General features: G+C 45.0%; 1 pseudogene; it reads right to left on the bottom strand.

The window, feature by feature from the left end:
* The window catches only part of LOC142728770 (EGF domain-specific O-linked N-acetylglucosamine transferase-like), a 37,429-nt pseudogene that overhangs the window by 14,160 nt on the left and 6,814 nt on the right, over positions 1 to 16,455 (bottom strand).

Raw genomic sequence — 16,455 nt, 5'->3', positions numbered from 1 at the left:
ACAATATTAGTAACAATAAACTCACATTTGCTTCCTAAAATCTACCATCTCTTCCTGTGAACATATAAAAATCAACAAAACCGGATTATCAGACATTCTGGATTATTGGACAGTCACACAATAATGTAAAAAACTCATTCCAGGGCTGAATAAAGGAAACAATGAAATCCTAGCAGCCGTGTCCATGTCTTTTAACCAGTCCAGTCTTGTTATATTCCTGGTTATTCTGCAGCTCTGTGCCGGAAACAAGGGCAGGATCATCAGACTTTCTAGATTATCAGATGGCGGATTACAGGAATTTGACTGTATTATGTTTTAGACAGATTTATTCACAGGCCGTGACTGCGTTGTCACTATACATAACCTCGGCTGTTCTTCATCTGGGGCAAACATTTAGTTTTCTGCCCTAGCCTCGTAAATGGTTAGCACCCCCTGGCACATGCCCTGCCAGCCGCCTCCCAGGCTACATAAGACTTGTGAACTACACTTCTAAAAATCCTTCCCAGAATATAAATAAAGGGATTGGAGTGCAGTAAACATTTGGCGCATCCCATTTCCCCCCTACCGAGAACAGCAAGTACCCGGAGATTGTTGAGATGCTACATGGAAGAAACCGTAGGCCCTGTTCACACAGTTTTTTGCAGGCAGAAAAAAAATCTGTGTTTTTGAGGCAGATCTTGACCTGCCTGCGCTTTTTTGACGCGGTTTTCTCGGAATCTAACGCTGCAGGATTTTTCTGCCTCCCTTTGATTTCAATGGGAGGTCAGAGGCGGAACCGTGGCAAGAAAGGACATGCTGCTCTTTTTTAACCCATGAGCGGCCAAAAGCTGCTCGGGAAAAAAACGCTCTGCCTTCCATTGAAATCATCGGGGGCGATTTCTGCAGTTTTTTGGCGCTGATTACTATGCGGTTTCCTCATCAAAATCAGCGCCAAAAATCTTTGTGTGAACAGGGCCTTAGGGCTCATGCACACATCAGTTCATTTCTTCAGTGTGCTATCTGTTTTTTTCAGGGATCCGCGTTCTCAATCTGAAAAACTCAGGGCAGGTCCTATCCCGGTCAGTATTTGCAGATCGGTCTCACCCATTCTGGTCTAGGAGTCCGTGAAAAAAAAATGAAAAAAACGGACTGCCCATGGAAGCCATCTGTATGCAGTCAGTTTATTGCAGCCATATAAAAGGACAAGGATATGTGAATGAGCCTAAGGCTACATTCAGATGAGCGTGTCCGATTTGTGCACGTTAAAAACGCAGCGTTTTTTCTACATTTCATGTCTGTGTGCGTTGCGTATTGGCATCAGTATTTCTATGTAATTGATTTGTGAAACATAGACAGAACACGGATGTCGTCCGTGTGCTGTTCGTGGTTTTCATGCACTCATAGACATTAATAGGCGACAAGTTCTGCAAACACGGACCAATATAGGACAAGCAGGGAGTTCCACGCAACGGACACTCGCGGTGTGAAAATTCAGGCATGTCTGAATAGCCCCATTGAAATCAATGGGTCAGTGTGCTACACGTTATTTCACATAAATGTAGTCAGAGCAGGGCTGCGGCTGTGTAATACACGTGTAATACAGCCATTGCCCCGCTCCTGACAAGTGTGCACGTGGGGTCAGCATGTGGCCAGAGCTGCACTAATGAGCGCCGGCACTGAATACAGAGAACATGGCGGGCGCACTGCAAAACACCCGTCTTCAGTCCCGGCGCCGCCGCTCATTAGCTGGTCGCATCGCCTCATGCTGATTGTGCGTACACTTGATGTCAGGAGCGGTGCAATTTCTGTATTACACAGCCGCAGCCCCGCTCTATTGCCAGAGATCAGAGACATTTCTGATCTGCGATGCTATTCCCTTGAATGCTGTGATCGAAGCTGACCGCAGCATTGAAGGGGAAAACGAGAAGGGGGATGCCCCGTGGATTGCGTCACAGGGAATCCCTGTGATGCTTGAGGGACATACCATATATGGGCAGACAATCCAGGGTCCATTAAAGGACACCAAGGCTGTCTGACCGTATATTCCTGTTGTTAGGGCATACTTAGTAAACAGGCAGTTGTTAGGTCATACCCATCAGTACACAGGCTAATGTACTGGTATATAGATAGATATATGCCAGTACATTAAAGTTTAAAAAAGTAAAAAAATGAAGTAATGTGAAATACTTAATGTGCGGCACATGGAGGTTCAAGATTCTTCACACCCCGTGCCTCACATCAGTGAATGGAACTTTTTTTTTTTATATTACAGTTGGCAAAGTATCGTTTTGGTATCAAGAGTCGCAACACTACACAAAGTATCGGTATCAAAGTCCAAATTCTGGTATCGCGAGTCGTGACAATCCTAATCAGATGTACACATTACCTGCATCTAACTTCATGATATACGTCGGCCTCTCGACGACGACGTCACAATGTCCATCTTCTATGGGTCTGAACGTCAGGGAGCCGAATGTCTGCAGCTCCGCAAACCTGGAATTACAAGAAACCAGAAATATTCACAACATTTCAGAGCAAGTTCAATCAGGAATCTTATAAACTCTGAGCGGAGGAGACCAAAACCAACATTCTGTAGATTATTATTATAAAACAGAAAGCTCGGCCATAACCAATAAGATCTCCATTACAAATCTTAACTGGCATGTCACCCAGCTTTCCCAAACTCCTGAAAGGTAAATCTGCCATGTTCTACACTTCTTCCCCTGTAATGCTCGATGATGAGACACATTTGCCGTTTGGGACCCAACTGTTATGGGAATTTTAATACTGGTAATATTAGTAGTCACTCAGCTTTCCAAGAAACAGGTATAACTAGCTAACTAACTAACTAACTAACTAGAGGCTGCGTATAAGACTAGCATTTATTTATCTGTACTTGCCGCCATCTTCTACCAGCGACAATCTGAAGATTAATATTGAAATATAATAAATACATAGCCAAAGAATACAGACATCTGCAGATCAGCGGCAGTACCAAGGAGGAATGTTTGATAGTCTTAAAGGGGATGTCATACATTGCGGACATATCACAGATTTTTTTCTGCAGTTTGCACTACGTGACAGCAAGAACAACAGGGGTTTTGCAAAAAAAAAAAAAAAAAAAAAGCATTTTTGCCATGGAGTCTTGGAAACGAGTATTAGCACATCCTAAATTATCATCAGGGAAAGCAGTGAGTATTTAGACTTACCATCCCCGTCCAGCTATAGTCCATTCATGATTGAGTTTCCGGGATTCTTCTTTTATGTTGGTGGTGACGGAGGTTCTCGGTGGTGATGGGACAGGAGTTTCCATTTCTCTCAGACTTTCAGAGCTGCAGGCCGTGTTGTGAAGACATAATGATGGATGTTTTTGGACATTACTAGTTTGATGGGAATCTCCATTTGTAGGCAATGATCTCGATGTGATGATGAGATTGTGTAAAGTCGTCCAACTCTGGGGGAAGATTTTTCAGCTTTGGGGCCAGTGTTTTCTCTACGGTGGAGACATGTGGAGGCAGAAATCTCATGAAGTCGGTGACTTAGAGACCAAATCCAGGATTCCTCAAAGTCAATTGTGGTTGAGAATGGATCGGTCTCCTATGTCCGGAATTGTTTTTCTCCATTTCCTCATTTTTATTAATCAGTTCATTCTGTGATTTGGCAATGGTCTCTGATTGGAGCAATTCCTTTTTTAGAGAGTCGACAATTTCTATTACATTGTCCTAGTTGCGTCCTTAACAGATGCTTCATGAACTCCTCAGTCAGCAGAGGATTCCGGGATAAACAAGTCTACTCCATCAGCTGGAATACTGTGAGAGGGAAAGGATGCCTCTTCTATCTTATTAGATGTAGTTATCCCAGTACTGAGGCCCAGAGTAGAGTCAATTACCAGAGTAAGTTGTCCCAGGGATAGGCATGGGCCCTTCAAGAGTCAGAACACCAATATAGGACATTTCCATCTCTCATTGATCAGAGGAAGAGGCAGCGAGTGTTAGGACCAGCGGGTTGTGGACCCACTGTGCTACTCCACCGGTTTGGCTTAGGGCCACCTCTAAGGGCGTTGTCTAAGTAGCCTCCCCAGTCTTCACCCTTTAACCCCCGTACGGGGATCTGGACTTCGCTGCGGGGAAACTACCAGGTCGCTACCTCTTGAGGTGGTCCCGGTGTGAGTAGTGGCTGGCCCAGCGGACCAGAATACAACGGTGAAGCACACCGAGGGTACAAGCACTGGCAGATGATACTTGGCAGATGGGTGAGGATCAGAAGACAGTTTGTGATAGGCAAGCAGGGATGAGGGAGTCTCCTACATCAGATAACAGACTGTCAGAGGGAGAGGAGGTCTCTGACCAAGACCCCAGTTGGAGCAAAAGGTAAAATCTGCATAATTCTTTTAAAACCGCCAGGTACCACTCTCAACATTGGTTTTGACATCACCCTGCACATGGGGAGCATTATTAATTATTATTATATTATTTTTAAGGTCCTTTACATTAGGAATACCCCTTTAATCAAATAACTTCCCATTGTCCTGGGGATTGATTTATCCCTTCACCCCTTATCAGCAAGACATGGCGGCTCCAATTAAGCAGGACACCAGGGAGTAGTGGGGAGTTCTGGTGTGGGACTTGGAGTCTGGTTTAGGGATTATGACCTGAAGCAGGTTCCATAGTGTAATGGTTAGCACTCTGAATCTCGGCCAGACTGTCCATCAGCAGCATCAGCAGGAGGGAACCAAGGATAATCAGGGCGGGCCAACCTTGAAAATCAGGGGACACTGAAAGTACCCGTGTGCTAGGAGGACCCTTGGGAACATACAAAGGGGACACCAGGCAGTGGTGGGGAGTTCTAGTGGGAGACTTGGAGTCTGGTTTAAGGGTTACGACCTGAAGCATGTTCCATAGTGTAATGGTTAGCACTCTGTGAGAATGGGGGATCATCAGTGCAGGCCTGCCTTAAAAGCCGGGGGGCACTAAAGGTATGTAGCGGGGATCACCCTGAAAAGTAGCACGGCAATGACCCACATCTACAGACCACAAGGTACCAAATCGTCAGGCAGAAGAATAGTCGCTGGTCAAGCAAAGGTCAGGGCAGGCAGCAAACAAGCGTAGTCGATGGACAGGCCGGGGTCAGGGCAGGCAGCAAACAAGCGTAGTCAAATAAACAGGCATAGGTCAGGGCAGGCGGCAGTCAGAAAGAGTAGTCCAATAAACAAGCCAAATGTCAAAACCAGAAAATCAATCATATGAAATCGCAGCGAGTGCCCTGATGTTACCGGCACGCTGCAGGAGACTCCACCACTAGATCTTTTTGCAGCGAAATGAAATTTCCCCGTGGAACTCCTTCTCCGGATAGATGGTGTCTCTGGAGAAGGTGTACCGCACATAGTCTCCCTCATCGCTGACATAGCACCTGCAATCATCTGCCAATGGCGTGTTCAGCATGGCTCTCAGCATCCTGCGTGATGCACCACCCATAGTGTCCCATAGTGGGGTCTCATGCACCTGTCTGGCAGTCACTTTAATGCGCGGTGGTAACACATAAGGTGCACTGCGGACCCTGGATTTTCGAGCCACTACTGGTGACCCCCTGTTTGTGGCAGAGACTAGTGGCTTTCTTGCCAGAAACTTCTCCCAGGCAGTTGGTCTCTTGGGAGATGGGGCAGTGGTCTGGTCCTCACCTGATGGTATTGTGGGTATGGGCACCGGATGTTCCTCCCTTGCTGCACGGGTAGGGACTGCAGCTGTTGGTGGCAGCTCCCAGGCAGATGGTCTCCTGGGCAATGGGGCAGGGGCAGGGGCCGGGACCTCACCTGATGTTATGGTGGGTTTTGGCACCTGATGTTCCTCCATTGCTGAGCAGGTGGGGGCTGCAGATGTTGGTGGTGGTGGTGGTGGAGTCTTCAGCTTGAGGTATCGGCCCGATTCTTTATCTGGTGTTCTCCACAGATTTTTAAGAAATGGCACGATCCTCAATGCTGCCGTTAGACGTCCAAAAAAGCCAGTCTGCCTCTGATGTCTCTCAGGCTCCCGGCTGTACGGGGTCTTCCCGGGACGATGGAGATATCTCCGGGGCTGGAACTTTCCACCAGCCCCCGATGCAGCCATCTGGCTGCCTCTTCCTCCACACACTCGGAAGTGTGGGTCTGGAAGGTAGATCCAAAAAACAAACAAACAAAAAAATTCAAATAGAAACAAAAGAAACAAGAACCCAGCCGGGATAATCGCAGTAGTGCTTAGCCGCTCCTCTCTCCTCGATATCTGCCTCGCACTGACCGTTCCTGCTGAGAATTCCGTGACTGGATGACGACGCTTCTGTGATGCAGTCCATGGAAACAAGGTCCTAAGTGGTGCTGCCCATGGCATCCAATCAGATTCTAGCTCTCACTGTACAAGTTGTAGGTTAGAAAATAAAAATGTACATAGATTGGCATGGACAGATTGTACCCAATGTGTGTTTCTCCCACCTTCTCTGTTTGATGAGGAGCCAATAGAGATGTTATGGTTTCAAAAGTCTAAATACACCCATGTAATTAATTTCCTTCTGGCAGTAGAGCATGCTGGGATCTGTAGTGCACATTGAACTGGTCAACAGCACAGGTCATTTTAAAAAAAAAATCAGTTTGATTTTTTCTGTTGAGGGGGATGGGAGAGACGTGATGGCGCTGCCAACAGTTATTTCTCACTGCCATATGCAGTCGACTCTGCTATTGATTCTGTCGGAAAACCGGAAACCTGCCGGAATGGTGACGAACGGAGACCATTAGCGATGTTTCCGTCACCATTGATATCAATGGTGACTGAAACGGAAGCTGTGGTTTCATTTTCACTTTCCGTTGTGGGGTTCACCCGACGGAAACCTCCGACGGAACCCCGGAATGGAAAGCGAATGGTGATGTGAACAGGCCCTTATAGGAGTTATGTGCGCTGGGATCTTGAAGGCCGTAAAATTGTATTGACAATCATGTCGCTGGTCCCCTGTATAGTTAATATTTTAGTCTCTTAAATAACTTGCATGACTCCACGTCCTAATGTATTATTTTATATAAACAAAGGAAAAATAACCAGAAAAGATTCAGAGATTCCCAGAATCGCATTCATTAGATTTTCATACGTCTTAACTTGGAATCATCAACTTTATAAAACATGTCCCTTAAGCGCCATTAGTCCTAGAAACCATCATGGCTGCCAGCCAATACCGGCATCAACAGACCAATAGGAAACCCAAATGTCATCCAAGGCTGAATGAAGAACTTCCTACGACATGACCCCAGCGGTGATACTTTATAGGATTATTTTTCTGCTGGGAATCCTGTAATAAAGCAGTTTGCAAAGATCGGTACGACTCCGGTATTTTATGCTTTGAGCGCATGGAAAGTAATTCTTAGTTTCCTAAATATTTGTTTGCAGCCGGTAATGTAGCAGTTGGCAATTTCCACAATCAATGCCCGCTAAAGCGAGACGCCAAACACTCCCATCGATTCGGTCCGTAGGACGTGTGAATACAATAATAACGGCCTCTGTTGTCTGACTGTGATTTATATTGCTGGAGTTTAATTACAAGACTCTGTTATATGTTATAAAGTGAGAAGAGAAAATTCCTTTAATCGGACGTCCAATAGCCCAGCATAGACGAGCAATGACGAGACTCCCCTATATAAAAATCAAGGGAATGGTGGCATATTTGATGATCACATGCACCGTGTACCTAGAGGTTCTCTACCTCTTCTCTAAAATGCCCATAAAGAGGGCTTGAGAGCACTGGGCTACCCGGATTGGCACAGGATGCCCGCTGTTTTTGCCCTTTATGGGCACATTTAAAGCCCCGCTGTGTCATGACCCAAGAGCTGTAAAACTCTTATTAAATGTGAGGCCTAAAAGAGTTTTGCAATGTTACCAGGAGATGCATAGTACTAGGATATGCGGTCATTAGCGGATGTAGGGGGATCTGACCACTTCAACCCCCAACGATTACTCGATTGAAGCGGCCCCGGTTCTTTGTGGAGATTGTTGTGATTTTCCCCTGCACAGCGGCGCTGCCTTCCAGGCGCCGTGGAGGTTCTGCTACTCAGCCCCTTTGTTTTCATGATCGGTGGGGCCATGTGGTCAGATCCTTGACAGTCAGCAAGTCATTACTAAACATATGCCATCACTTATGAAGACTGGGAAGAGAACACATACCAAGACTGCAGGGGGCTCTTGCGATCACCTTGAGAGAGCAGCTTCTGTGAGTCAAGGTCACAATGTCCTCCCATTTCCCCTTCCTGTATAAAGTCTTCTTTAAATCTGTAAGAGAGAGAAAAAGAAATGTAAATATTCCTTCTCCTCCTTTTATTGTCGATTTTTTTTTTTTTTTTTTAAATAAGTAACAAAATCTCGATGAGGACAATATCCCAGAAGAAACAAATTAAGCTCAAACGCAAGAGGAAAACAAACAATAAAAAAGGATCTTCCAGCCTCCAGAATGCTTAAAAACAGATTTCAAGTTGTGCTTCTCAATGTACGGCGGTTTAAAAAAATGAATCGTAGGACTCGTAAGGGGGTAAATAATCTCATGATCTTCACCAGTTGGAATAGAAAAGTTGCAATTTGTGCATAAAACAAAAAAATAAATATATATATATATTATGTAAAAATCTCTATTAAAGGGCCATTCCCAGCTTATAAATTGAGATAGGATAATGATGGGATAAGCCATCACTTTATGATTGGTGGGGGTTGGACCTATGGGACCCCCACAGATCCCAGGAACGAAAGGGCTGCAGCGCTAATTTAGCTCTCCGTCCCGCTCAAAGGAGGGGAGAAACAGTGAAGGGGACAGAGGAGCTAAATCATCATTGCAGCCCCTTCATTCTCAGGACTGTTTGGGTCCCAGAGGTCAGACCCGTACGGAAGGGACGGAATATCCTAATCTTGTCCAGGTTATGCAATTTTATCACTAGGTCCAAATTTACTAATTTTCTCTTTCTTTTTCCTGACGCAAGTGAGATCTGGGAAATATCCACCAAAAAACGGCACATTTTTAAATGGAACAGGCAACGTTTTTCTTTCTCGAGCGCAGAACATTATTTGATCACGCATTTTTGAGTAATAATATTTAGCAATAACATCTCCAGTTAGCTCCTTGTTTTAAGGTTCATCTTCCTTCCTCTCCTGCACACACCTTGGCTGCTCCTCCTTCTCGCTGCTCTCACCCCCTGCTTGTTCTCCTCCTCTCACTTTAGCTCCTCTGCAAGGTCTTTCTGCTGCTCATCTGATCTCTCCTCTGTTTGACATATACAGCGCTGGTAGTACCAGGTCTCGGCAGACACCAGTCACATGATCAGCGGAATGTTGGTTTCATTGCTTAATTATGCGGTATTTAAAATGTTGCGGACTCCGCAGGACTTCACTGGATTGCTGCCACTGCCCTTCATCAGGGCACAATCTGCCATGAGGCGAGGCGAGGCAGCGGCCTCAGGCGGCGCCACCGAGCTAAAAACGGGAGGCGGCATATTGTGGCAGGGCCAGGGGGGATGCGTGGGGAAGGCAGGGGAGAGTACTTTACCTAGTAGACGTGCAGCACGATAGGCGCACGTCTGCTAGTACACTCCCCCTCTGTGACGCTGGAGAGAGGAGCATATGGAACCTGGAGGACTGCGGGAGGTGCGGCCGAACGCTCGCTCCTGAAGAAGAGCAGCTGGTAAGTAACGAGTGGAGGACAGGAGGCTGAGTCGTTGATAAAGACTAGAGCGACAGAGTGCCAATTACTGCGCTCAGCCTCCTGCCCTCACTAATTTAAAAGTGATGGGCTGCTACCATACTGACAAGAGGGGGGCATCTGACTGACTGCATTGGGCAGCCTTAGAGGTGTGCGACATGGTGCTGCATCCTCCCACCATGTAGGGGGCGCAACTGTGCAGGCCGTGCTTTGGACTCTATATTCTCTGCTCCTCGTTACACACACTGAGGAAGCAGAGGAAGCAAGTGCAGAGCCGAGGAGGAAGCTCCGCCCACAGTCCGACCTGCAAGAAACCTGTGCAGCTGGAGAGATGGTAAGTTCCTGTGTGTGTGTGTGTGTGTGTATATATATATGTATACATGCCTTGTGTCTGACTGTGTGTGTGTGTGTGTGTGTGTGTGTGTGTGTGTGTGTGTGTGTGTGTGTGTATATATGTGTCTCTATATGTATACATGGTGTGTGTGTGTATATATATGTGTCTGTATATGCATACATGCCTTGTGTGTGTGTGTGTGTGTGTGTGTATATATATATATGTGTCTGTATATGTTAACATGCTTTATATCTGTGTGTGTGTGTGTGTGTATATGTGTCTCTATATGTATACATGCCTTGTGTCTGTCTGACTGTGTGTGTGTGTGTGTGTGTGTATATATGTGTCTCTATATGCATACATGGTGTGTGTGTATATATATGTGTCTGTATATGCATACATGCCTTGTGTCTGTCTGTGTGTGTGTGTGTGTGTGTGTGTGTGTGTGTGTGTGTGTGTGTGTGTGTGTATATATATGTGTCTGTATATGCATACATGCCTTGTGTCTGTCTGTGTGTGTGTGTGTGTGTGTGTGTGTGTGTGTGTGTGTGTGTGTGTGTATATATATATATGTGTCTGTATATGTTAACATGTTTTATGTGTATGTGTGTGTGTGTGTGTGTGTGTGTGTGTTTGTGTGTATATATATGTGTGTATATTTGCCTGTATTTTTAGAGGGCAGCAATAGAGTCCCCCGCACAGTGCGCCATCCAACCTAAGGCTGGCCGGTAATATAATTTAAAAAAAACAGACATAAGAAAACATTTTTTATTGAAATAAAAACTCCCCCGCACAACTCTCTTTCATCATTTTATTAAAAAAAAAAAACGTACAATATCGAAGTAGTCCAACTAATCCATGACTAAGGCTGGGTTCACACGACCTATTTTCAGGCGTAAACGAGGCGTATTATGCCTCGTTTTACGTCTGAAAATACATAGCAAAGTGTGGAAGACCACCTATCACACAATATCGTAGTCAGATCACATTGGTGTACACCACCCAGTATAGCTATATGTATGAGGGAAGGGAAGAGGGAGAAAGTATATGATCTGAATTAATATGTAACTTTTATTTGTATGCATTAAAATAGAGATAATTGTAACAATCCTTGGTGTAAGAGGTATGTGTGAGTGACCCCCAAACTCACATACCTTGGCTATATAAAGTATGGTGTCAAAATTGCTGAGTTTGCAAAGCAGTAATACATTGTAAAGTGGCAGTACCGCAGGATTAGGCAATAATAACCTGCTTCACTGCTGTATAATGTGAACAGGAGCCTACAAGCAGCGCTTTATAGATGTAATCTATTGTGCTAATCAAGAGCACAAATGGCAGCCCGAGGCTGCACTGCTGTGATGTGCTGGAAACCTTGACAGAATTGCTATGCTGTAACAACTGAAGAGCAACAGTTTAATTGTAAACAAACTGTGGTTACAGTGTAAGTAACGGTAGCAAATGTTTAGAATGCACGGGTTGAGTACATGAGAGCCACTCGTGCTTGCAGTTTCTTGCAGGGCATGACAGTGCTGTTAGTCAGGTTGCACGGAAACCATAACAAAATTGCTATGGTGTAGCAAACTGAAGAGCAACAGTTTAATTGTGAGGTGACAGTGTGAAGTAACAGTAGCATGTATTAGGATGCACGGGTTGAGTAAATGAGAACCACTCGTGCCTGCAGTCTCCTGCAGGACATGACAGTGCTGTTAGTCAGAATGAATGTACCAACGCACCACCGTGCATGTCTGCCGTGTTCCGTGTGAATGGTCAGCATACAGCTGCACTCTCACGCCGCCGTCCCTGTGTGTCAGAGCGGTAGCGTGGAGATCAGCTGTGGTTCCCTGAATGTGCCCGCGCCCAGTTGTCAGCTGAGACGCGGCACAAGTTCTATACCAAAGTGCAGGTCCACTGTAAGCGGACCTGAATTGAGCATGTAGCCCTATTCCCGTATTAGAACGGAATAGGCAGCATAGAGGGAGCCGCATGGCAAGTACACCGGCGGTCAGATTGGAGCGGCGGCTGGAGGAACCACAACCAGCCGCTCATGTAGTGACAGCAGGGTGCGCTGTGCTAACAGCACAGTCGCGCTGCAGACTATCAGCTGTCAGCCGGATAAATAGAGAGCAATTGCAAAATTCAATCGATTAGCCTGAAGAAGAAGAAGAAGCCAGAATGCTGGCGAAACGCGCGTAGGGTGTTTAATCCTTTTAACTGTCCTTGTGTAATATATGGCTCAAGTTGCCTCCTCAGGCTAATCGATTGAATTTTGCAATTGCTCTCTATTTATCCGGCTGACAGCTGATAGTCTGCAGCGCGACTGTGCTGTTAGCACAGCGCACCCTGCTGTCACTACATGAGCGGCTGGTTGTGGTTCCTCCAGCCGCCGCTCCAATCTGACCGCCGGTGTACTTGCCGTGCGGCTCCCTCTATGCTGCCTATTCCGTTCTAATACGGGTGGATGATGCTGATTCGTCAGCATCATACACTCCCATTCACAACGCCCAGCTAGTAAAAGAAGTAAAAACGCCCAGATGTTACACACACAATACACGCCCAGTTGGACTTTTACTTTAAACACGCCCAGTTGTACTTTAGAAAGCCTCATTTGCATAAATATAAAAACGGTCATAACTTGGCCAAAAATGCTCGTTTAAAAAAAAACAAAAACGTTACTCTTGTCTACATTGCAGCGCCGATCTGCTGCAATAGGAGCTAGGGGTTGCAAAATCTGGTGACAGAGCCTCTTTAAGACCTGAAAATGCAGTGAATAGTTTTCAGATTATATTACTGGCTCGATGATCACATTCATTCCTAGTCTGGTCTGTGCAGTTTCGGTTTACAAATATTACGGATTGGTAGTGCAGATCCAACAGACGTGGACAGAAAGAAAGTTCAACATGCGTTACTATACTGACTGTAAAGTGCCGCATGTGTTACTATACTGACTGTAAAGTGCCGCATGTGTTACTATACTGACTGTAAAGTGCCGCATGTGTTCCTATACTGACTGTAAAGTGCCGCATGTGTTACTATACTGACTGTAAAGTGCAGCGTGCGTTACTATACTGACTGTAAAGTGCCGCATGTGTTACTATACTGACTGTAAAGTGCCGCATGTGTTACTATACTGACTGTAAAGTGCAGCGTGCGTTACTATACTGACTGTAAAGTGCCGCATGTGTTACTATACTGACTGTAAAGTGCCGCATGTGTTACTATACTGACTGTAAAGTGCCGCATGTGTTCCTATACTGACTGTAAAGTGCCGCATGTGTTACTATACTGACTGTAAAGTGCCGCATGTGTTACTATACTGACTGTAAAGTGCCGCATGTGTTCCTATACTGACTGTAAAGTGCCGCATGTGTTACTATACTGACTGTAAAGTGCAGCGTGCGTTACTATACTGACTGTAAAGTGCCGCATGTGTTACTATACTGACTGTAAAGTGCCGCATGTGTTACTATACTGACTGTAAAGTGCAGCGTGCGTTACTATACTGACTGTAAAGTGCCGCATGTGTTACTATACTGACTGTAAAGCGCCGCATGTGTTACTATACTGACTGTAAAGTGCAGCATGTGTTACTATACTGACTGTAAAGTGCCGCATGTGTTACTATACTGACTGTAAAGTGCAGCATGTGTTACTATACTGACTGTAAAGTGCAGCGTGTGTTACTATACTGACTGTAAAGTGCAGCGTGCGTTACTATACTGACTGTAAAGTGCCGCATGTGTTACTATACTGACTGTAAAGTGCCGCATGTGTTACTATACTGACTGTAAAGTGCAGCGTGCGTTACTATACTGACTGTAAAGCGCCGCATGTGTTACTATACTGACTGTAAAGTGCCGCATGTGTTACTATACTGACTGTAAAGTGCCGCATGTGTTACTATACTGACTGTAAAGTGCCGCATGTGTTACTATACTGACTGTAAAGAGCAGCATGTGTTACTATACTGACTGTAAAGTGCAGCATGTGTTACTATACTGACTGTAAAGTGCCGCATGTGTTACTATACTGACTGTAAAGTGCCGCATGTGTTACTATACTGACTGTAAAGTGCAGCGTGCGCTACTATACTGACTGTAAAGTGCTGCATGTGTTACTATACTGACTGTAAAGTGCAGTGTGCGTTACTATACTGACTGTAAAGAGCAGCATGTGTTACTATACTGACTGTAAAGTGCCGCATGTGTTACTATACTGACTGTAAAGTGCCGCATGTGTTACTATACTGACTAGAAAGTGCAGTGTGCGCTACTATACTGACTGTAAAGTGCTGCATGTGTTACTATACTGACTGTAAAGTGCAGTGTGTGTTACTATACTGACTGTAAAGAGCAGCATGTGTTACTATACTGACTGTAAAGAGCAGCATGTGTTACTATACTGACTGTAAAGTGCAGCATGTGTTACTATACTGACTGTAAAGTGCCGCATGTGTTACTATACTGACTGTAAAGTGCTGCATGTGTTACTATACTGACTGTAAAGAGCAGCATGTGTTACTATACTGACTGTAAAGTGCAGCGTGCGTTACTATACTGACTGTAAAGTGCAGCATGTGTTACTATACTGACTGTAAAGTGCCGCATGTGTTACTATACTGACTGTAAAGTGCAGCGTGCGTTACTATAGTGACTGTAAAGAGCAGCGTGTGTTACTATACTGACTGTAAAGTGCAGCATGTGTTACTATACTGACTGTAAAGTGCAGCATGTGTTACTATACTGACTGTAAAGTGCCGCATGTGTTACTATACTGACTGTAAAGTGCAGCGTGCGCTACTATACTGACTGTAAAGTGCCGCATGTGTTACTATACTGACTGTAAAGTGCCGCATGTGTTACTATACTGACTGTAAAGTGCCGCATGTGTTCCTATACTGACTGTAAAGTGCCGCATGTGTTACTATACTGACTGTAAAGTGCAGCGTGCGTTACTATACTGACTGTAAAGTGCCGCATGTGTTACTATACTGACTGTAAAGTGCCGCATGTGTTACTATACTGACTGTAAAGTGCAGCGTGCGTTACTATACTGACTGTAAAGTGCCGCATGTGTTACTATACTGACTGTAAAGTGCCGCATGTGTTACTATACTGACTGTAAAGTGCCGCATGTGTTCCTATACTGACTGTAAAGTGCCGCATGTGTTACTATACTGACTGTAAAGTGCCGCATGTGTTACTATACTGACTGTAAAGTGCCGCATGTGTTCCTATACTGACTGTAAAGTGCCGCATGTGTTACTATACTGACTGTAAAGTGCAGCGTGCGTTACTATACTGACTGTAAAGTGCCGCATGTGTTACTATACTGACTGTAAAGTGCCGCATGTGTTACTATACTGACTGTAAAGTGCAGCGTGCGTTACTATACTGACTGTAAAGTGCCGCATGTGTTACTATACTGACTGTAAAGCGCCGCATGTGTTACTATACTGACTGTAAAGTGCAGCATGTGTTACTATACTGACTGTAAAGTGCCGCATGTGTTACTATACTGACTGTAAAGTGCAGCATGTGTTACTATACTGACTGTAAAGTGCAGCGTGTGTTACTATACTGACTGTAAAGTGCAGCGTGCGTTACTATACTGACTGTAAAGTGCCGCATGTGTTACTATACTGACTGTAAAGTGCCGCATGTGTTACTATACTGACTGTAAAGTGCAGCGTGCGTTACTATACTGACTGTAAAGCGCCGCATGTGTTACTATACTGACTGTAAAGTGCCGCATGTGTTACTATACTGACTGTAAAGTGCCGCATGTGTTACTATACTGACTGTAAAGTGCCGCATGTGTTACTATACTGACTGTAAAGAGCAGCATGTGTTACTATACTGACTGTAAAGTGCAGCATGTGTTACTATACTGACTGTAAAGTGCCGCATGTGTTACTATACTGACTGTAAAGTGCCGCATGTGTTACTATACTGACTGTAAAGTGCAGCGTGCGCTACTATACTGACTGTAAAGTGCTGCATGTGTTACTATACTGACTGTAAAGTGCAGTGTGCGTTACTATACTGACTGTAAAGAGCAGCATGTGTTACTATACTGACTGTAAAGTGCCGCATGTGTTACTATACTGACTGTAAAGTGCCGCATGTGTTACTATACTGACTAGAAAGTGCAGTGTGCGCTACTATACTGACTGTAAAGTGCTGCATGTGTTACTATACTGACTGTAAAGTGCAGTGTGTGTTACTATACTGACTGTAAAGAGCAGCATGTGTTACTATACTGACTGTAAAGAGCAGCATGTGTTACTATACTGACTGTAAAGTGCAGCATGTGTTACTATACTGACTGTAAAGTGCCGCATGTGTTACTATACTGACTGTAAAGTGCTGCATGTGTTACTATACTGACTGTAAAGAGCAGCATGTGTTACTATACTGACTGTAAAGTGCAGCGTGCGTTACTATACT

Source organism: Rhinoderma darwinii, unplaced genomic scaffold (assembly GCF_050947455.1).
Source record: "Rhinoderma darwinii isolate aRhiDar2 unplaced genomic scaffold, aRhiDar2.hap1 Scaffold_69, whole genome shotgun sequence".
In the NCBI taxonomy this organism is placed as follows: Eukaryota; Metazoa; Chordata; class Amphibia; order Anura; family Rhinodermatidae; genus Rhinoderma; species Rhinoderma darwinii.
The sequence above is the reverse complement of the archived record's forward strand: the minus strand, read 5'-3'. Positions and strand labels throughout refer to the sequence as shown.